Here is a 24,008-nt window from a genome sequence, read left to right on the forward strand (position 1 = left end):
GATTTAATGTATGTTGCGGTTTCCTGAGTTGACATTTTCCGTGAAAAAAAGATTTCTTTTAGTATGTGAATTTAATGAAGTTATTAAGTTACTACACTATTCAACACTTTCCCTACTGCTGCACCTTTCAGGAGTTAGAATAGTAAATCCTGCCTCTACACTATCCCACACCTTCCCTACTGCTGCATCTTCCTGGAGTTAGAATAGTAAATACAGCCTCTCTACTATCTCACACTTACTCTACTGCTACACCTTCCTGGAGTTAGAATAGTAAATCCTGCAACTACACTATCCCACACTTTCCCTACTGCTGCACCTTCCTGGAGTGAGAATAGTAAATACAGCCCTTCTACTATTCAACGCTTTCCCTACTACTGCACCTTCCTGGAGTTAGAATAGTAAGTCCTGCCCCTACAGTATACCACACTTACCATACTGCTGCACCTTCCTGGAGTTACATTAGTAAATACAGTCCCTACACTATCCCACGTTTCCCTACTGCAGCACCTTTAAGGAGTAATAATACTGAAATATTGTCATTTGTTTTGTTTCATTGGTTGGAATTTTGATTAGAATTACCTTCTGAGTCTGGAGTTTTTCCTTGTTCTGTTCTTAGATTGCCTGTGTTTTGACTTTGTTTATTGTTTTTTGAAGAGTTGTTTGAGATTCTGCAAACAGAGAAAAGTATGATTATGTAATTTTTTGTTAAAATGTATTTTAAACAAACAAAAATGTCCGCATTTATTTGCAAAAGTCTAAATTTACTTCACTGTACCCATACACTATCTCACACTTTCCCTACTGATACATCTTTCTGGAGTTAGAATAGTAAATCCTGCCCCTACACTATCCCACACTTTCCCTACCGCTACACCTTCCTGGAGTTAGAATAGTAAATCCTGTCCCTACACTATCCTACACTTTTCCTCCTGCAGCATCTTTTTGGAGTAATAATACTGAAGTACTGTCATTTTTTTTGTTTCATTGCTTGGAATTTTCATTTGAATTACCTTCTGAGTCTGGTGTTTTTTCCTTGTTCGGTTCTCAGATTCCCTTGGTTTTGACTTTGTTTTGTTCTTTGTAGAGTTCTTTCAGATTCTGCAAACAGAGAAAAGTATGATTATGTATTTTTTTGTTAAAATGTATTTTTAAAAAACTAAAATGTCTGCATTTCTGTGCAAAAGCTTTATTTTTCTTAACTGTAACCATACATTATCTCACACTTTCTCTACTACTGCACCTTCCTGGAGTTAGAATAGTAAATCATGCCCCTACACTATCCCACATTTATCCTACTGCTGCACCTTCTTGGTGTTAGAATAGTGAATACAGCTCCTACACTATCCCACACTTTCCCTACTGCTGCACCTTTCTGGAGTTAGAATAGTAAATCCTGCCCCTACACTATCCCACACTTTCCCTACTTCAGCATCTTTCTGGAATAATAATACTGAAGTATTGCCATTTTTTTGTTTCATTACTCGGAATTTTCATTTGAATTACCTTCTAAGTCTGGTGTTTTTTTCTTGTTCGGGTCTCAGATTCCCTAGGTTTTGACTTTGTTTAGGTTTTTTGAAGAGTTGTTTGAGATTCTGCAAACAGAGAAAACTATGTTTATGTCATTTGTTGTTTGAATGTAATTGAAACAAAGAAAAATGTCTGCATTTCTGTGCAAAAGCTTAATTTTTCTTTACTGTACCCATACACTTTCTCACACTTTCCCTACTGATGCATCTTCCTGGAGTTAGAATAGTAAATCCTGCCCTTCACTATCCCACACTTTCCCTACTGCTACACCTTCCTGGAGTTAGAATAGTAAATACTGCCCCTACACTATCCCACACTTTCCATACTGCTGCACCTTCCTGGAGTTGGAATAGTAAATCCTGCTCCTACAGTAACCCACACTTATCCTACTGCTGCACCTTCCTGGAGTTAGAATAGTAAATACAGCCCTTACACTATCCCACACGTTCCCTACTGCTGCACCTTCCTGGAGTTAGAATAGTAAATCCTGCCCCTACACTATCCCACACTTTCCCTACTGCTGCATCTTCCTGGAGTTAGAATAGTAAATCCTGCCCCTACACTATCCTACACTTTCCCTACTGCATCATCTTTTGGAGAAATAATACTGAAGTTCTGTCATTTCTTTGTTTCATTGCTTGGAATCTTTATTTGAATTACCTTCTGAGTCTAGTGTTTTTTCCTTGTTCTGTTCTGAGATTCCCTGAGTTTTAACTTTGTTTTGTTCTTTGAAGAGTTCTTTGAGATTCTGCAAACAGAGAAAAATATGATTATGTATTTTTTTGTTTAAATGTATTTTTTAAAAACTAAAATGTCTGTATTTCTGTGCAAAAGCTTTTTTTTCTTGACTGTAACCAAACATTATCTCACACTTTCAATACTACTGGACCTTCCTGGAGTTAGAATAGTAAATCCTGCCCCTACACTATCCCACACTTATCCTACTGCTGCACCTTCCTGGAGTTAGAATAGTGAATATAGCCCTTTTACTATCCCACACTTTCCCTACAGCAGCATCTTTCTGGAGTAATTTTTTCTGAAGTATATTCATATTTTGTTTGTTTCATTACTTGGAATTTCATTTGAATTACCTTCTGAGTCTGATGTTTTTTCCTTGTTCGGATCTCAGATTCCCTTGTTTTTGACTTTGTTTAGGTTTTTTGAAGAGTTGTTTGAGATTCTGCAAACAGACAATAGTATGTTATGTCATTTGTTGTTTGGATGTATTTTAAACAAAGAAAAATGTCTGCATTTCTGTGCAAAAGCTTAATTTTTCTTTACTGTACCCATACACTTTCTCACACTTTCCCTACTGATGCATCTTCCTGGAGTTAGAATAGTAAATACTGCCCCTTCACTATCCCACACTTTCCCTACTGCTACACCTTCCTGGAGTTAGAATAGTAAATACTGTCCCTACACTATCTCACACTTATCCTACTGCTGTACCTTCCTGGAGTTAGAATAGTAAATCCTGCCCCTACACTATCTCACACTTATCCTAGTGCTGCTCCTTCCTGGAGTTAGAATAGTAAATACCGCCCCTACACTATCCCACACTTTCTCTACTGCTACACCTTCCTAGAGTTAGAATAGTGAATCCTGCCCCTACACTATCCAACACTTTCCCTACTGCTGCACCTTCCTGGAGTTAGAATAGTAAATCCTGCCCCTACACTATCCCACACTTATCCTACTGCTGCACCTTCCTGGAGTTAGAATAGTGAATATAGCCCTTTTACTATCCCACACTTTCCCTACTGAAGCATCTTTCTGGAGTAATTTTTTCTGATGTATATTCATATTTTGTTTGTTTCATTACTTGGAATTTCATTTGAATTACCTTCTGAGTCTGGTGTTTTTTCCTTGTTCGGTTCTCAGATTCCCTGGGTTTTGACTTTGTTTAGGTTTTTTGAAGAGTTGTTTGAGATACTGCAAACAGAGAATAGTATGTTATGTCATTTGTTGTTTGGATGTATTTTTAACAAAGAAAAATGTCTGCATTTCTGTGCAAAAGCTTAATTTTTCTTTACTGTACCCATACACTTTCTCACACTTTCCCTACTGATGCATCTTCCTGGAATTAGAATAGTAAATACTGCCCCTTCACTATCCCACACTTTCCCTACTGCTACACCTTCCTGGAGTTAGAATAGTAAATACTGTCCCTACACTATCCCACATTTATCCTACTGCTGCATCTTCCTGGAGTTAGAATAGTAAATCCTGCCCCTACACTATCTCACACTTTCCCTATTGCTGCACCTTCCTGGAGTTATAATAGTAAATCCTGCCCCTACACTATCCCACACTTTCCCTACTGCTACACCTTCCTGGAGTTAGAAAAGTAAATCCTGTCCCTACACTATCCTACACTTTTCCTCCAATAGCACCTTTTTGGAGTAATAATACTGAAGTACTGCCATTTTTTTTTGTTTCATTGCTTGGAATTTTCATTTGAATTACCTTCCGAGTCTGGTGTTTTTCCTTGTTCGGTTCTCAGATTCCCTGGGTTTTGACTTTGTTTTGTTTTTTGAAGAGTTCTTTGAGATTCTGCAAACAGAGAAAAGTATGATTATGTATTTCTTTGTTTCAATGTTTTTTAAAAAAACTAAAATTTCTGCATTTCTGTGCAAAAGCTTTATTTTTCTTAACTGTAATCATACATTATCTCACACTTTCCCTACTACTGCACCTTCCTGGAGTTGTAATAGTACATTCAGCCTCTATACTATGCTACACCTTCCTTACTGCTAAACCTTCCTGGAGTTACAATAGTAAATACTGCCTCTACACTATCCCACACTTTCACTAGCGCTGCACCTTCCTGGAGTTACAATAGTAAATTCTGCCCCTACACTATCCCACACTTATCCTACTGCTGCACCTTTCTGAAGTTAGAATAGTAAATACAGCCCTTACACTATCACACACTTTCCCTACTGCGGCACCTTCCTGGAGTTAGAATAGTAAATCCTGCCCCTACACTATCCCATACTTATCATAGTGCTGCACCTTCCTGGAGTTAGAATAGTAAATACCGCCCCTACACTATCCCACACTTTCCCTACTGCTATACCTTGTTCGAGTTTCATTAGTAAATCCAGCCCCTACACTATTCCATCATTTCCCTACTGCTGCACCTTCCTGGAGGTACAATAGTAATTTTAGCATCAACACTATCCCACACTTTCCCTACTTTTGCACTTTACTGGAGTTAGAATAGTAAATTGTGCCCCTACACTATCCCACATTTTCTCTACTGATGCCCCTTCCTGGAGTTACATTAGCAAATGTTGTACCTACACTATCCCACACTTTCCCTACTTTTGCTACTTTTTGTAGTTTGAATATTTAAATGTGTCCCTATTCTTTCGTATTCTTTCTTTATTTTTCCCTATTTTTGAAAAAGCTTCATTTTCTAGCTCTCTATTTTGAAAGATTTACACTGCATTTCTGTTTAAATAATTCACCTCTTTTAAAAGTCGTCCTTTTTTTGTTTCACAGAAGAAAGTCCTGGTTATTTTCTTATTTGATTTTTTTTCTGTGGGAATGATAATAAATGTGTGTGTATTAGTAGTTCTCGTTGTTTTGTTAATTTGTGAATTTACCCAAAAAATATTTACAAACAGTACCTTTTAATTTTTGTTGAAAAGGAGTGCCGTTCTCTTCTCAAAATGCAGTTTCTAATTGTTATCCTCGCTAATCTTTCAGTTGTGCTGTTTTAAAAAATAATTTATATTTCTTAAATTTAGAAAAAAATATATTTCTATTGGTTTACATCACACTCTATTCATTATTTTTTTCATAATCTTTAAAAAAAGTGGCATGGTAAAATATATTGTGGCTTTTAAAAGGTTTACTTTCTGTAACCTTTATTTTACTGATAGCGTTATGCTGCAAATGTAATATATGTCGAAAAATATAGATTAATATGTATATGTACTTACATATTTTATGTAAGTTGTTTAGCACGTAGAAAATCGTTTGTCTATTCTGGAAAGTTTGAAAATTCTGCAAATTGATTTTAAAGAAGTATTACTAATAATACTGATTTTTATTCCTTTTAACTTAAAAATGCTGTTATTTGTTTCTACACTTACTTGAGTGTCGGAAAATATTGATTTTAGAATCAATTTGGGTCGTAGCTCGGTGAATAGCTCAGAGGGTCAGATTTTGGTGTCTGGTCACTCTGGGAGTTGATAAGCAACTGGTTTCAAAATGGTATCTTGCTCGTATTTATAACTTTTTCTTAGTGTCATTATAATTTTTGAGAAATACAGCGTTTTTATGTGCTTTTAAAATCCTTTTATTTACTGTGGAAACTTACAATTTAAAATGTTGTTTTAAAAAAGTGTTGTTTTAACTTTCACGTTCCGTTTTGGCATCCATTTTGTAATTCGTGTTGTGGTGTTATTTTCATGAAAACAGTAGTAGGACAATTACTTCATGTTGACTTTTTAAAATGGCAACTTTTCTAATGAAAATTGTTTGCTATTACCAATAGTAATTTTATTATTCTGCTACTTGTATTGGTTATGTTTTATTTGAATCATTATTAATTTGTTTAAAAATGTAATTTTTTTGAAAATCAGTGAGTACTTTTTTAAATACTTGAGTATTAATTTTAATACTCGAGTATTAATTTTAAAAACTTTCCATTTCATTATATTTACGTTCACTTTCTTCCCACATTTTAATACCCTTCCCCACCCAAAACCCCTATTTTCCCTGCATCCCGTGCCAGGGTTTATTTTACAAAATTAAAAAATAAATAAAGGTTTTTTTTTTATGCGTTGTAAAGGTATGCGTTATAAGTGATTTTGTTGTAATGGTACTTTTATATTACTTGTACTATTTCGCGTTGTAAAGTCAGGCGTTGTAAAGGTACTTGCGTTATAAAAAATGCGTTGTAAAAGCATGTGTTGTAATAGTATCCGTTGTAACGTCATACATCCATCTTGACCTATCATAATGGGAGACAAGAGGGGGCAAGTCAGTGAACAGTTGGCCGTTCACACAGATAGAAGGTACAGGTATCTGTCAGCAGCCATGCACAGTACAACATATGTGACTGACAGGTCAATATGGCATTAGTCCATCATGGAAAGCAGGTGAGGTACACACCCACAAGATAGATGTGATCGGTCATGACACAGCACATCCATAAGACTACACATGTCATGTTTTTTGTTCCCTCAAAGATAACACTTCACAGCATAGAAGTCAATCAGTCAGTGACAGAACCAGCAACACATCACAGTGTGCCTGCCATGCTGGGGCATACCCACACTGCCTGCCACAGCACACCACCTAGATTGCAGAGGCCAGGAGTCAGTGACCACCTCATGCACACCAACATGTCCCCCACTGCACTTACCACCTGTCCTTGGGCACCGTAGAGCCGTTCATAGTGGCAGAGCACACCATCCACAAGGACCTCCAGCTCCTCTGCACTGAAGGGACAGGACCGGATCTCTCCAACTCTCGCCATGGCAAGGTCCAGGACAATGGCACAACAGCAGCAGTTGGTGGAGTGGTCAGCAGCAGTAGGTAGAGGTGATGGGTGCAGGCAGCAGTGTCTGGAAGCAGTGGATGTGTGGTGCTCAAATTAACACATTTATAGGGCCCTGAGCTGATATCAGTGGCACATGTCTGCAGCAATTGGTGTTCCTGGGCTGCCTCATTCAAAATGAGCCAATGACTGGCACTGCTGTGGCGGTGCACCGCTTTCGCTTTTTTGGAAATCGCCTACACGTCCCGTGGTACCTGTTTCCATTGGCTGCATGTGCAAGGACCATCACGGTCACACACCGCCAACCACACCGCCAACCACATGTGCTCGCTACCGCAATGGTGCATCATTTGAAATTCATCACTCACTTGCATCGCAATGGCGGAGCACGCATTCCGCGGAGGCGGGCAGGCTAACAGATACATTTGAATGTGCAAGTGGAAATGGCAGTTGGTATCCTCCTTTCAGTCACATAGCGGCACCCACCGCTGGGTGCAGGCGGTGGGTGCCGCCGGGTGCGGGTGGTGGGTGCCGCTCTGAGTATTGATGTTATTGTGGCATGGATGGCCATGGCCGGTCACCCACCGCGGGGTGCAGGCGGTGGGTGCCGCTCTGTGTATTGATGTTACCCTGGCATGGATGGCCATGGCCTGTCACCCACAACAGGGTGAGGGGTGGGTGACCGGCCATGGCCATCCATGCCACAGTAACATCAATACACAGAGCGGCACCCACCGCCCGGACCCGGCGGTGGGTGACTGCCCGCACCCGGCGGTGGGGGAACACCCGCATCCAGCGTTGGGTGCCGCTATGTGACTGAAAGGGGGGATACCAACTCCCATTTCCACTTGCACATTCAAATGTATCTGTTAGCCTAGCCTGCCTCGCCCCCGAGGAATGCGTGCTCCACCATTGCAATGCCAGTGAGTGATGACTTTCAAATGATGCACCATCGCGGTAGCGTGCACATGCGGTTGGCGGTGTGTGACCATGATGGACCTTGACCATACAGCCATGGTACGCACAATTGCAGTAGCAAGGATCATTTTCTGTGATGGCGGATGGCGTGCCCGGACACAGTGTGTAGACACACTGCATGTCTCCACACACATGTAATGATAATAGGTGTACATGTGTGTCAGGGCATGCCTCAAAACTCATCATGTTCTGTCAATGGCCCGTGTCCACGTGTCTCATCAATGTCCATTTGTTGCATGTGTGATCATGCTATTGACATTGCCAGTGGTTGTCAAAGGACAGTGATGTGAGCTCAAGTTGCGTCAGATGTGCATGGCAATGTGGTGACATCTTGGTTTTGAGATCACACGTTTCAAAGTGTACACATCTACACAGTCCATTAAGGCTGTGTACCCAGTCTTGAGTGTGTGTTTTGTGTGCAAGAAGCAATGATGGGTGGATACATGCATTCTGTTTATGCGTCTGTGTGTCGTCTATTGTATGTCAATGCCTGTCATGTGAGCATGCACACCATTGTTGGTGGTGTCAGGGGTGCATGAAGACAAGGAGGGTGTATTCCAGGTTTTTGTTGTGAGTGCACATCCATGTGTGTCTGTGGGGATGCTTGTCCACACATACGCCCTCCGTCATGTGATGTTGGCTGTTCTTTCAACATGTGTACATGTTTGCACACAGGATGTTGTTTGAGGGTGAGCATTGTGTGTTTAGTTAGCTGTAGTGCCTTATATTTCAGTCACGTCATACATACAATCAGTGTCTGCAACATGGATTATTTGTGATGGGTTGGTCAAGATGTAATAGTGTGGTTCAGCTGTGTGGTGTTGTACAATTGACATCTGCTCCCATCTAGTCACACACAGGAGGGCTCTAAATGTGCATCGACCATACACTGTGCTGGAGGACATGGTTGAAGAGGAGGTTATCCTCAAATTCCGGCTTGACCGACCGACATTGCAGGACCTTGTAGCACAATTGGTACAGCACCTGCAGCCACGCAGGCCATATCCTGGAGAAATTACACCCACAGCAAAAGTGATGGCGGCACTTTTCTTCGCGACGGGCACATTCCAGTACACAGTTGGTCATGCCGGGGGGATGTCCCAATCCATGTTCAGCATGGTACTGCAGGATGTACTGGAAGCCATTATGCGTTACAAGGATGATTACATCCATTTCCCACATCCGGCAGAGTTGGCAGCACTGAAAGGGGACTTCTATGCCCTGGCACAGATTCCACACGTAGTGGGTGCCATTGATGGCACACATATTGTTCTAGTTCCACCCCAGGCATGTGAACCCATCTATCGCAATCGGAAGCACTACCATTCAATCAATGTGCAAGTGGTGTGCCTGGCTGACAACATCATCTCCCATGTGTGTGCCAGATTTCCCCGATCCACACATAACTCCCACATCCTGCGGAGCAGCATTGTCCCCCAACTGATGGCTAATCTGCATCAAGATCGTGCATGGCTTGTAGGTGAGTGTGCTGTGATGACTACTGTGTTGTATGTGTGCCATGCTGTTCCCACCAGTCCTGGTAATGATGTATGTATATGTCATCCCCCCACCTAGGTGACTCTGTATACCCAAACCTCCAGTGGCTGCAGAGCCCCCTACGGAATCCTACTACCCCAGGTGAAATGCGCTATAATGAGGCCCATGGGAAGACACGTCGGGTGGTGGAACGTACATTTGGACTGCAGAAGTCTAGGTTTCCACCTCCCATCCCACCCATGTCCAGTGATAAGGATAGTGGGGAGGAAGAAGGTGTGTACCAGAGGCGTCAGCTCATTGATCGCTACTATCCTTGAATGTGAGTAACTACGTCTTGTGCTGCTGTTCAATGCGTGATATATGTTTGCTGGTGATGGGTGGATGTGGTTGTGAATGCTGCCTGTTCTGGTATGTTCTGTTTGCACCTGGGTGTGGGACATGGTGTACAAGCAATGCTCCTGATGTGTGTCCTGTGATCCGCTTAATTTGTGATGATTGTGGTTTGTGGTATGTTGCAGTACGGTGTGGTGTGATGGGTGTGATTCAGTTTCCTGACCTGTGCTTTTTGTTCTCTGACTATCCCTAGGTCACTCACACAGAGCCATGATTCTGAACAACATTGATCCCTGCACCTGGTAATGACAACAACTAAGACAAACCTGTGTTTAAAAATGGAGGTCATATAGCCTTGAGTGTTTCCGTGATTTTTATTTACAGGGTGTGGATTTGTGTTAGTACATATTTACACAATGGTGGTGGAGGGGATGTGTGAGTTGAAGGTCATGTCAGATGATACCACCGTGTAGACACCACATTTTGTGGTGTACACCTAGTCCAACAGACGTGTGCCAATGCTTGGCAATGTGGGGCAAGATAGTTCACAGAGTGAATACCAGGCTCAAGGAAGGGTGAAGTCAGTGCCGGCCCCTCTTCTGGCGGGTGGCTGGCGCATTGCCACTGCTCTATCCTGGATCCTGCCTCGGACGGCCCCTCCGTCTCCGAGCCGGGGTGGACCCAGCTGTGGGGGCAGGTTGTTCGGGGGACACCTCCCTGTCAGTGGCCTCAGGTGATGGTGGTGGTGTCCTGTCCCACAGGCCACTTGGGGGAGGGGGAGGTGGTGTGTTGCGGGATAACCACTCCCTCCAAACAGATGCTTGCTGCCCCATGAGGTCCACCATTTGTCCCATATGGTTGTCCATGGACCTCAACAGCTGGCGGGTCTCAAGTGAGTTTGGCGCGCCCGATCCGCCTGTGCCTGCGATCGTTCGTACGACGCATGCACTCTTGAAATGACATCCAGGGTCTCTGTCCCAGGATTGGGTGGGTCTTGTCCCCCACCTCGCCTTGCACCTGCCCTCCTGTTCGTAAGCTGTGGCCTCAGCTGTGTCCTTACCCGTCCACTCTACCTGCTAGCCTGTGATGTTGATGGTCCACCATCCTCCAATGGGTCAGGGAGGGTGGCACAGGCAGGAGTGTTGGTGGAGGTCACAATGGCAGTAGTTGCTGTGGTTCCACTGGCCAAGGTGGTGGAGGCAGGGATGTCCTGGGAGCCTGATGGACCTGGGAGTATAGGCAGACCAGCATCGCCCTCCGCACCTGAGGTGTTCAGGGAATCATCACCAGAGAGTCCATGCAGTGAGAGGGCGACTGGTGCTGGCGATTGCTACTTTCTCCTGCCAGTTCACGGTCCCCCGAGGGACAAGAATTTAAGAATCAATGCTGTGGACATGACAGGTTTGTTGTTACATTTCAATTTTCTAGCGATTCAGGACATGGTTGTTGATGTCATCACATTGGTGTGGTACACAGTATTGGGCATTATGGTGGTGTGGTTGGTGGGGAGACAATACTTGGATATGTGTGGTGCTGTTCAGTTATTGGATGGTCCCCCTGGACTCTGTGTAGTTTGGTAGTGCTTTTGACATTGCTGCTGTGGCTCTGCAATGTGAACTAGGCCATGTTCACCAGGGTTATGGACAACCTACCTCGCTACTGTACCTGGTCTAGTCATTGTCAAAAGAGGCATATGTTGGTCTTTCATGTGAATGTTCTACCTTGTGTTGTGGACAGGGTTTGGACATTGCATCCATGTGCCTTGTGTCAGGAAACACATTGTACTTGCTGTTGTGGGTATGTCAAGTCTCACATCATGCACAGACTGCCTACTACATGGATAGTGAGGGAGATGCACTGGTCAGCACATGGTGGGGGGACTTCATCTTGCTCTGATATGGTACATGGGGGCCTGTTGGGAGTTGTAGTGCTGGCCTCTCACCCAGCCCCACCCTCCCTGTAGACATGGGGTCCAGTTGGTAGTTGTAGTGCTGGCCTCTCACCCACCCCCACCCTCCCTGTAGACATGGGGGCCTGTTGGGAGTTGTAGTGCTGGCCTCTCACCCAGCCCCACCTTCCCTGAAGACATGGGGTCCTGTTGGGAGTTGTAGTGCTGGCCTCTCACCCACCCCCACCCCCACCCCCACCCTCCCTGTGAACATGGGGACCTGTTGGGAGTTGTGGTGCTGGCCTCTCACCCACCCCCACAACCAACCTCCCTGTGAACATGGGGGCCTGTTGGTAGTTGTAGTGCTGGCCTCTTATCCACCCCCACCCCCACCCTCCCTGTAGACATGGGGGCCTGTTGGGAGTTGTAGTGCTGGCCTCTCACCCACCCCAACCCCCACCCTCCCTGTAGACATGGGGCCTGTTGGGAGTTGTAGTGCTGGACTCTCACCCACCCCACCCTCCCTGTAGACATGGGGGCCTGTTGGGAGTTGTAGTGCTGGCCTCTCATCCACCCCCACCCCCACCCCCACCCTTCCTGTGAACTTGGGGGCCTGTTGGGAGTTGTAGTGCGGGCCTCTGACCCACCCCCACCCCCACCCTCCCTGTGAATATGGGGGCCTGTTGGGAGTTGTGGTGCTGGCCTCTCACCCACCCCCACGCCTACCCTCCCTGTAGACATGGGGGCCTGTTGGGAGTTGTAGTGCTGGCCTCTCACCCACCCCCACCCCCACCCTCCCTGTAGACATGGGGGCCTGTTGGGAGTTGTAGTGCTCGCCTCTCACCCATCCCCACCCTCCCTGTAGACATGGGGGCCTGTTGAGAGTTGTAGTGCTGGCCACGCACCCACCCCCCCTCCCTCCCTGTGAGCATGGGGGCCTGTTGGGAGTTGTAGTTCTGGCCTCTCACCCACCCCCACCCCCACCCTCCCTGTGAACATGGGGGCCTGTTGGGAGTTGTGGTGCTGGCCTCTCCCCCACCCCCACCCTCCCTGTGAACATGGGGCCTGTTGGGAGTTGTGGTGCTGGCCTCTCACCCACCCCCACCCTCCCTGTAGACATAAGGGCATGTTGGGAGTTGTAGTGCTGGCCTCTCACCCACCCCCACCCTCCCTGTAGACATGGGGGCCTGTTGGGAGTTGTAGTGCTGGTCTCTCACCCACCCCCATCCTCCATGTAGACATGGGGGCCTGTTGGGAGTTTTAGTGCTGGCCTCTCATCCACCCCCACCCTTCCTGTAGAAATGGGGGCCTGTTGGGAGTTGTGGTGTTAGCTGCTTGACCACATGCAAGCCTGGGATCGTAGGAGGCTACATTTGTGGTTGATCATGGTGGGTGCATTTGAGCCCTGGGCTTCACATTTGGGTGACTGCGTGGTCCACACGCATGGATTGGAGCCTGGGAGATGTGTCTTAGCATTTGTGCAATGCAGAACATAACAGTTTGATGGTATTCACTGGTTTGTACTCTTACCAGCCTCCACTCCCTCATCTATTCCTTCCAGGCTCTCAGGGTACAGTGTGCCTAGCACCTTTTCCTCCCATTCGGTGTATGGTATTTGATCCATGGGAGTGCCACTCACAGTGTCGTGTGCCCGCAGGTGGTTCTTGGCCCTGATGCCTTTCACCCTTGCCTTGAGGTCGTGCCACCGCCTCTGGATATCGTGTTTGGTGCGTGGCAAGGTCCCTGAAGCATTCACTCTGGTCACTATCCTGTCTCACATAGTGGTTTTAGTTGCAAAGGTGGTCTGCTGCACTAGGGTACCAAACAGATGTGGTTCTACATGGATGATTTCCTCCACCATAATCTTCAACTCACTCTCTCTTTGAACTTGGGGTTTTTCTTGGGGGCCATGGTGTGTGATGTGCAAGGTTTTGGGGGTGTTGGGTGTGCAGGTGTGTGGTATGTAGGGATGGTGTTGTGGAGGTTGGTGTGTTGGGTTTGTTGGTGTGCAACCTAGGTTGTATGTGTGTTTGTGTGTGTCTGTTGTGTGTGATGTGTGCCTCTTTCTTGCAGCTGTGCTGTGATGCAAAGGATTGTGGTAATCGGAGGGATTCCTTTTATACTCTGTGTGGTGGTTGTGTCCCAATGGTTTTTTGCAGTCAGGTGTTCTGTGGGTGTGGAGACTTGGATGCTCTTGTTTGTGCTGGGGGGTTTGGCATTGGGGCGTGTAGCTGTTAGGGGTGGGTGTTCCAGGTGGGTGTGTGTCCTGTTTTTTTGGTTTACTATTTACTTCCGTCTGCCATTTTTGTTTTAGTTTGACGGCAGGGATGATGTTCGTTTGGTCCTTCTGCAGCCAAGCTCCGTTTGTCGATGCTTTTTTTCTGTGGCGGTCGTGGACGGTGGTGAGTTCCGCTGGGATGGTGGCGTTATCCTATTTGTGCGGCTGGTCCCTCCGCAGGTCTGGCGGAGGTTGGGCCTGTTCCCCCTGGTGTTGAGTCCGCGGCGGAAGGTGTTTCTGTGGTACCGTCCACGTGCGACGGTCTTTGCTGTGATCCATCCACCGCGGTCGGGGTGTGATGGCGGAAATATCCTAATCGCACAGACGGTTTATTCGGACCATGGCGGTCGGACCCGTTTCCGTCCACCATCGTAATCGGCCTCTAAGTTAGGATTTTGGCTTAAATTAGGATTTTGTCCTAAATTAGGATTTTGTCTTAAGTTAGGATTTTGTCTTAAGTTAGGATTTTGTTTAAACTTAAACTTAAGACAAACTTAGGTTAAACTTAGGTTTAACTTAGGACAAAATCCTAACTTTGAACTACTAAATGCCTTATGTGAATATCAAAAGTAGTAAGTTAGTTCTGTGAATTGGGCCCTGAGTCATCATAAAAATCATCCAGACATACTTTGCACCACTTAGTCTACGGCCTTGGTCTTTTGCTTTTAGATTAGAAATAGGAACACATCTGTTTGCTTTAGGATTGGTCTTGATGCCCCCTGACAATATAGGGTTTATAGGGTTGTGATCACTAAAGTGTGACCACATGGCCGTATATGGCACAACCAGGGATACCAAGGCAGTATTAATTAAATTGTAATCAATGATGGAATTCGTTCCCTTTCCCTTAAAGGATGGAATATCATCCTTGCCACACATGGCATTGGGATAAGATACGTCAAATTCTGCTAGGGTTTCCTCTAAAAATCCACCTTGCTGTGAATGTTCAAATAGCGTCTCTGAGTAATTACAAGGACCAAGACTGGCGGTGGCATGGCAGTTCTTTGGGCATAAACGTGTATTAAAATATCCTAAAATGATAACCGAATATGGTGTAACTTGCTTTTCCTTATAAGACTCTAAAAAACAATTAAGACTGCCCAATTGTTCATTTACAGAATTTCTGTCAAAAGAATTGTAAAAACTTAACTATAACTACTTTAGGTGCGTTAATTGGGGTGATCTGAGCCGCTTAACAGTTTACTGACCCAGAGTCCAGTTTACAGTGGTTGCCTATACCCTTTAGGAAAATTAAGGTTATTAAACCACCCTTTGGCCTACCAGCTGAAGATGGCCTTGCGGGCTCAAAATAAGTTGTGTAACCATCCAACCCAAAAAGTATTTTCAGTTTCCCAGGATTCTTGAAGCCCACCCACATCATATTCCCTTAATAAACCATTCCATCTAACATTGTCAAATTTGTTTTTTAACCCTGCTATGTTGCAGTTGAGTACCTTGACTTTCTCAGCCATGCTAACCTTCTTCCCTGGTGTAGGACTGATAGTATGATCCCTAAACCTACCTGTGACCTGCCCGTGCATAGGGGAACAAATGGTCAACCAGTCATTAAGGTCCAGCTGGCTCAATGGGGTAAATCTATTTACTAATTGAAGCCTACTATCTGTAACCCCTTCTTCTGTTACATTAGCAAAGGTAAAGTGACCTTTGGGATAGTTAATTGTGCTCAATAAGAGGGGGCGACCACCTTTGTACATGGTTCTAGCACCAGACTCATAACTACCTTCCCCTTGGGGTTGTCTTTGCAGAACCTTTGGGTCTTTGGACCACTCAACCTTGACTGGGGAATAGAAAAAAACCCTGGGGCAATGCTGTTCTCTCACCTGGGTCACGGTTATAATTCTCTTGAAAAAGCCAGCCTGCTACATTTGTCCAATCAAAATTAATCACTATACAATCGCCCTCTTCTGATTTAGGGCAACATTCAACCCATCCCACCTCCTAGCCTTATTATGTGTGAGGATGCTCTGATGCCCCCGTTGGAGAGTCTTTTAAACCAAAATGTAACTTTATGGATGAGTTGTTCTTTTGATTCAATGGTCTTATATTTTAGAGGGGGCTCCGCTATTAGAAACAATACCAACGGAGCAGCCTGAGGTGGTAAGTGAAGCCTTCCTAGGTTAGCCGACCCTCGTTTAAGTGTTTTGCCAGGCCCTGTCGTGTACAGGGTTTCAGGCCTCCACTGGGTCCCACTCTTGACCCCCTGTCTGGTGCCAATTTTGTTCCCTAAGGTAACCTCTTTGGATTTCAGGGGCCCTGAATGTGTGATATTAGGACACTCTTCCCCTATGGATGTCACATTATGGGTGTGTTGAGTATTGTGGGCACTATTAGACACATTACATATGACATTATTGCCCTTCCTCCTGACCATAGTACTAGAGTCCACCAAATCACTCAATTTAAACTCTATTCTGGACAGCTTCTCTATCATACCTTCTAGCCCACATTTGAAACAGTTAATGAAATCCTCCCTAAGCGAGCCAAAAATGGTGTCAATGTGCAACAAGATTGAGTCCGCAATTGTTGTGTTAAAATGAGATAATGGCCGCTCCTCCGTTATCAAATGTCTTACAACCCCCTCCTGAATTGATAGTTCCTTTGTGATAAGGCCCAGATTTAAGCCTTTTCTCCTCCTTTTTTTGTTAGGGGCTGTAATTGGTGCCATAGATGGGTTCATTTTAGGGCTCCCCATCTACTGGCTGGGGGTCCTGGTGTAGGGTCAACAGCGTTTGATTGTCCCGGATAGTCACTAGCCCCCACTACTTGGACAATAGCAGTATATGTTCCTGGAGTTACATGGTGTGGAGCTACAGAAGGGAGGGTGTTGCTAAATGCTGCCTCATTTCCCAGGCTCAGCTCTACCTCTACATTATGAATCTCAGTGGTTAAGGCTCCGACAGCTGTTGTTAGGTAGAATATAATGGAGGCACAGTTATGTGGTACCTTTGCCTTCGCCTTTACCATATCAGTAGTACACAGGAGTTTACGCTTTACCCATGATGGTTTCTTCACAAAAGAGGGGTGGGCCAGCCCAGCCTCTGTTGCCAACTGATGGGCACAGACGGGCCAGCCATTGGTCCGGGCTTTGCCTGGGCATTGCCTGTGCCCTCCCGTGCATGTCCCATGCTGCGGGAGCCCTGGCCAGTACTTAAGCACCTCCTGGTGTGTGTCTCAGAACTTTTCAGCATCCTCGCCGCTTGGCAGACTGGGGGTTGTGATATCCACTCCCTCGCAGCCCCCACAGTCATAGAAACAGCACAACAAACAAAGACGGGCTCCCATAATGCAGGAGCCCTGGCAGGTATTTAAGTTCCTCCTGTCGCATGTCTCAGACATTGGCAGCGTCCTCGCCGCTTGACAGGCTGGGGTTGTGTTATCTGCTTCTTTAAAGCTACCGCGGTCACAGAAACAGCACAATAAACAATCATGGGTGATGTGTTCAAAAGGATTACCAAAATTGAAAACAACTTCACATTTATTTCTAATATTGTACCAGATATAATATTATGAGAAATATTTCCAACACACATTTGGTCAGATTAATGTAGTAACTGTAGGAAAATCCACTAATTAATGACTTATAGTGAGTAAAATGCATAGTATCACTTATTTGTAGTGATCAACAGTGCAGCTTTGAGGGTTTTTTATACTGCACTGATTGTTTTTTCCCTCTATGTTTGAGGATGATGCTTCTTACAAACCACTGTTTAGGGTGAAGAAGTATGAAAGCTGAGAACAGAGGACAAGGGAATTTCTTTTTTTTGTATATTTTGAAATAGTCTTACATAGTCTTACAGTATAAGCAATGTGTATTGTTATACTTGTAGGATTTTGAAGATTACATACTAAAATATCTTCATCTTCTTTTTCATTTTCAATAGTGGATGTAGTTCAACATCATTAGAGGCCTCAGAAAAGTTCTTCTACTTCACACCTATTCGTCACTAATATACACTCACTGAGTCATCCAGGCACCACTCCTGCTCTCACTATAATATCCATGCCCCACACATAAACTCAGAAAATCATCCATGCACCATTGATGCACTCATTCAATCATCCATGCTACTCATCTACTGATTCAATCATCCATGCACCTGCCATAGAGTCAATCTAATCTCTATGCCCTAGTTATGCATTCATTGAAACATCCATGCACTACTCATGCACTTGTTCTAATATGCATGCACCACTCATATTCTCAGTGAATCATCTATGTAGCAGCCATGCATTCCTTTTGAAATCAAAGCACCACTCACACATGGACTCAATCTTCGATAAAACACTAATGCGCTCATTCTATCATCCATGAACCACTCGTGCACTCATTTAAAAATCCATGCACCACTCATACAGTCATTCAATCATCCATCCACTACTTAAATACTTATTCAATTATCTATACACCACTAATACAAACATCCATTCAATACTCATGCAGTCATTCTAACATTCATGCACCACTTGTTCACTCATTAATACATCTAAGCAACACTCATGCACTCATTGTAGCACCCACCCACCTCTCATACACTCATTGAATCATCCTTGGACCTCTCATGTAGTCATTCTAATATCTAAGCACCCCTCAGGCACTCATTCACTCATCCATCCACCACTCATATACTTATTCAATTATCTATGCAGCACTTAACCATTGATTCAATCACCCATGTGCCACTCATGCACTCATCCTAACTCCCAAGCACCACTTGTGTACTCGTTCAATCATCAATCCACCACTCATGCACTAATTCAATCATTCTACACATCTTAAATACTCATTATAACATCCATGTACTACTCAGGCTATGTATGCACTCATTCAGTGATCTGTACAGTACTCATGCACTAATTGTGACATTTTGGCACCACTCATGAACTCATGTAATCATCCATGGGCCACTAATGCCCTCATTCAATCATCCATGGACCTATCAGTTACTCATTATAACACCCAGGTACCACTTGTGCTCTCATTCAATTCCATCTTCTACCCACAACCCATGCACTCATTCAGTCATCCATGCACCACTCATGCACTCATTGTAACATTAAAGTACCACTCATACACTCATTCTAACTTCAATGCAGTAGTCATGCACTCATTCTAACAACCATGCACCACATATGCACTCATTCTAACATCCATAAAACTCTCATGTAGTCATTCTAACACCCAAGCACCACTCATACACTCATTCCATCCATCCACTTCTCATGCTCTCAATCAATCATCCATGTGCCACTCATGCCCTCATTCTAACATTCATGAACCACTCAATCACTAATTCAATCATCCATCCAATACTCATGCACTCATTCAAACACACATACACCACTCATGCCCTTAGGCAATCATCCATGAACCTCTCATGCAGTCGTACTAACATCCAAGCACTATTCATGCACTCATTGCACTTATTCAATCACCCATGTACCTCTCATGCACTCATTCAACCACACATACACCTCTCATGCACTCATTCAATGATCCATGTACCCCTCATTCACTCATTTATTCTTCCATACATAACCCATGCACACATTCAATCATCCACGCACAACTCATGCACTCAATCAATCATCCATGTACCTCTCAGGGCACCCATTCTAATATCTAAGCACCCCTCATGTACTCATTCAATCACCCATGGCCCTCTCATGCACTCATTCAATGATCATGCATCACTCAGTCACTCATTCAATCATCCATACACCACTCATGCGCTCATGAAATCCTCCTACACCACTCATGTATTCATTCAAGTATCCATGGGCATCCATTGGTCCCTCATGCACTCATGCAATCATCCACGCACCACTTATGCACTCATTCAGTCATCCATACACCACTCATTCACTCATGCAATCATCCATGCATCCCTCCTGTATTCATTCAATCACCTATGCATCACTTATGCACTCATTCGAAAATCCATGCACCACTCACACACTGATTCAGTCATGCATTCACCACTCATGCTCTCATTCACTCATTCTTGCTCCACTCATGAACTCATTCAACATCCATGCAGCATTCATACTAACATCTATGCACCACTCATGCATTCATTCAATCATCCATGCAGCACTCCTGCACTCATTTAAGCATGCGGTCACCACTTGTGTACTCATGCAATTGTTCATGCGCAACTTATGCACTGATTCAATAATTCATATACTACTCATGCACTCATTGAATCATGCACCACTCATGCACTCATTCAAACATCAATGTACCACTCATGCACTCATTCTAATTTCCCTGCACCACTCATGCCCTCACTGAAGCATTCATACAGCACTCATGCATTCATTCAAGCATCCATGCAGCACTCATGTACTCACACTAACATTTATATACCACTCATGCATTCATTCAATCATCCATCCACCACTCATGTACTTATTCAATCATCCATGCATTATTCATGCGCTCATTCAATCATTCATGTACCACTCATACACTCATTCAATCACCATACACTTACTCATGTACTCATTCATACAGCATATCTTTTTTTAACCAAAAAAGGTGATTCTGAAAAAAAACATTTTTAGTCAATTTCCCTGGCTGATTTTCATTTTCTTTTTAGTTTTGTAACTTTATTTTGTATTTTATCAAAAATAAAATGGCAATTAAAACAACATCATTTATTATTATTATTATTTTTTTTAGTTTTATATAGCGCGAACTAGACCCAATGATATCAGGTATCAGAGCACTTTACATAGCACCAGTTTTGTTACACAAGGACACATTAATTTTTGTTAGGCACTGGTTAAATGATTTGCCGAGAATCACAGGATACTGCGTGTCCTTTCCAAGATTCAAACCTGGTTTCCCAGCTTCAACGTCGACCGCTCTAGCTGTAAGGCTACATCCTCTCCCCAATTGTGACCACTAACAGCATAAAAGTGGTTCAAGTGATGCAACAAACAAGAAAAAAAAATAACAGGTAGGATCTTTCACACTCTGCAAGATTAAATCCACAGACTGCTTCCTGTCTGTTACAATAGTGTTACAGTCCATGCAGGAGGTAGAAAATCACTTTTATTCTGGTGATATTTCACTGTATCTTCTCTGCCCTTCAACTGGCACTTTATCGTCAGGATCAGGTGCTGGAGGTCTAGAGGCTGATGATCCCTCTTCTCCTCTCTCCCTTAGGGCAATTTTCAGTTGCTTTTTGTGGTATGATTTTAAGTGGCACAACATACTTATTTTGTCACATGAATATTTCTTTGATGTGCCCCTAGATAATGTCTTCTCTTATATGATGCACTTCACCAATTTAGCTGTATTCTTTGATTGACCTGATGGAATAGTGAAGAAATCACAAGCTATTTTTCTTCATTGATGGTTCTTTATCAGAAGACTCTTTTTGTGCTGCTGGGATCTCAGCCCTTTAACAACTTTAAGCACTAGTTGCTCTTCCTCTTCCGCTTGTGATGCCATGGAATCTTTTTTTAAATAGCAAAGAATTTATAAAACCAGCACACATTTGCAATATAAGTGTGGCAGAGCTCCTAGAATGATCCAACCAGTAATTTGAAAGTTTGAAAAGGATGAAATGGGTGTGTACTTCCTTTCAAATGAAAAATGTTTAAGCCAATGAAATCTCTTTATTTGGTAGCCAAGCGGTATTCGCAACTACTGACGTCATTGCAACTGCCAGCATTGCTGGTAAAACAGGAAATACATTTTAAAAGTGGTTTTCTTGACAAATGATTACAAAAAGAAGGCAAATCAATATCCTAATAAACACCTAGAGTCAAAGTTTATCTAAAATATATCTTTTATACTTTGTGAAAAACACGCACTCTTCGTGACGACCGACATCATCGTGAATGCTGGCATCACAGCAAAACCAGAAAAACCATTTTAAAAGTGTTTTTTTCCAGGAATGAATACAAAAAGAGAGGTCAAACAATCCTTCTACTAACCATCTTGAGTCAAACTTTATCTAAAATATGTCTATATATGTTCTATACAATTTGTGAAAAACATGTGCTTTTCACCAAAAATATATACATTTTTTAAAACAGTTATTAATTTACAACTAAATGAATACATGACAAATACAAAAACGAGTGGTGTATAATGCATATGTAATGTACACTATCCAATTATAGAAAAAAACAAAAATCATAGAACTTCCCATAAAAAAAAACAAAGGTAATGTGAACATTAATGTTAAGAAATAACATTTCTAAAACCTTAGATATTCATTGGAAAAAACAAAGGTTTCAGGGACATTATAGTTAGGAAATAGATTTTTAAAAACCTTAGAAAACTACTGCAAAATACTAAAGGTTACAGGGATGTTCTAGTTAGGAAATAGAATTAAAAAATACTTAGAAATGTACTAAAAACAACGTTTACAGCGATGTTATAGTTAGGCTCACATTTCACTCATACAAAACAAAAGAAATTCAGTAGTTATAGTTGCCTGAGCTGACTATATCTTGCACCCCCACAATACACTGCTTATGACCTCACATATTACATCACTCAAGACATCACTGATGACAAAACTGATGACATCTCAAATAACCTCACTGATAACAACACTGGGAATAACATCCAGTGAGTGTGTTTTCTAAGAGTTATGATTGTTAAACACATGTACTAAGTTACTAAAAAGCTAAATTAGTATACTAGGTGTATTACTATTAAGTGATACTACTTCTAACATATATTATGTGAGTCACTGTGTGACTGTGTGTATTGGTGTGTGAGTAATTGGGTATGTTAGTGGTCATATGGGCAAATATGTGGGTATGTGAGTAGCATTGTAGGTTAGTGAGTAGCTGTGTGAGTGGCTGTCTTGGTGAGTAAATGGGTATTACAATGACTCTATAGGTGAGTGAGTAGCTGTATGTGTGGGTGAGTGGATGTCTGAGTGAATGTATGGATGAGTGAGTGAGTGGATTCTGAATGGATGTATGAGTGAGTGAATTAATGTGTAAAGGGTTATATGGGTGAGTCAGCGGCTGTTTCAGTGGGTGTTTGTTTAAGTGAGTTGGTATGTGAGTGGCTGTATTGGAGAGTGAGTATCTATGTGAATGGTTATATGGGAGGGTGAACCCATGTGAGAGTCCCTGTGTGGATTGGTGAATGGGTTTGTAAGTAGTTGTGCAAGGTGTGTGAGTGCTTGTATGGGTAAGTGGCTGTGTTGAGAGACTTTATGGGTGAGCGAGTGGGTATGTGAGTGGCTGTATGGATGAATACGTGGGTGTATGAGTAGCTGTGTTTGTCAGTGTGTTGTTGTGTAAGTGGCTGTATGGATGACTCCATGTATTAGTACTTGTATGAGTCTGTGAATGGTATGTGAGTGGTTGTGTGGGTGTGTAAGTGGGTGAATGGGAGGTTGTATAGGGGTATGAGTGAGTGTGTGTGTGTGTATATATATATATATATATACTGAAAAAAAACATAGGTTTTAGCCACGTTATAGTTAGGAATTAGCATTTAAAAAACATTAGAAATTCACTGAAAAAACCATAGGTTTCACACATGTTATAGTTAGCTGGACATTTCACTCATACAAAACCATTGAAATTCCCCTGTTATAATTAGATCAGCTAACTATAACTCGCACGGCCGCAATCCACTGCTGATGACATCAAATATTACATCACGCATGACATGGTCAGTGACATCACTCATGACATCACTAATGACATCTCAAATGACATCACTGATGACATCATCCTTGTGAAAGAGTGGCAGACCTCCTCTCAGCGTAATATAACCTTTGATACACACCTTCAAAAATAGAAACTAAAATGTTCAAAAAAATGGAGATATCAATACCAGTTAGAAGAACCTATTCAGTAATCCCAACATCTACATACACATCCACTCATTCACCAACAGATCTATATAGTCACTCATACATGTACTCACTCATCATATGTACTCATACACCTATACATCCTGTTACACACTGATACTCATCCATAGA

This window comes from Lissotriton vulgaris, chromosome 4_1 (assembly GCF_964263255.1).
Source record: "Lissotriton vulgaris chromosome 4_1, aLisVul1.2, whole genome shotgun sequence".
NCBI lineage: Eukaryota > Metazoa > Chordata > Amphibia > Caudata > Salamandridae > Lissotriton > Lissotriton vulgaris.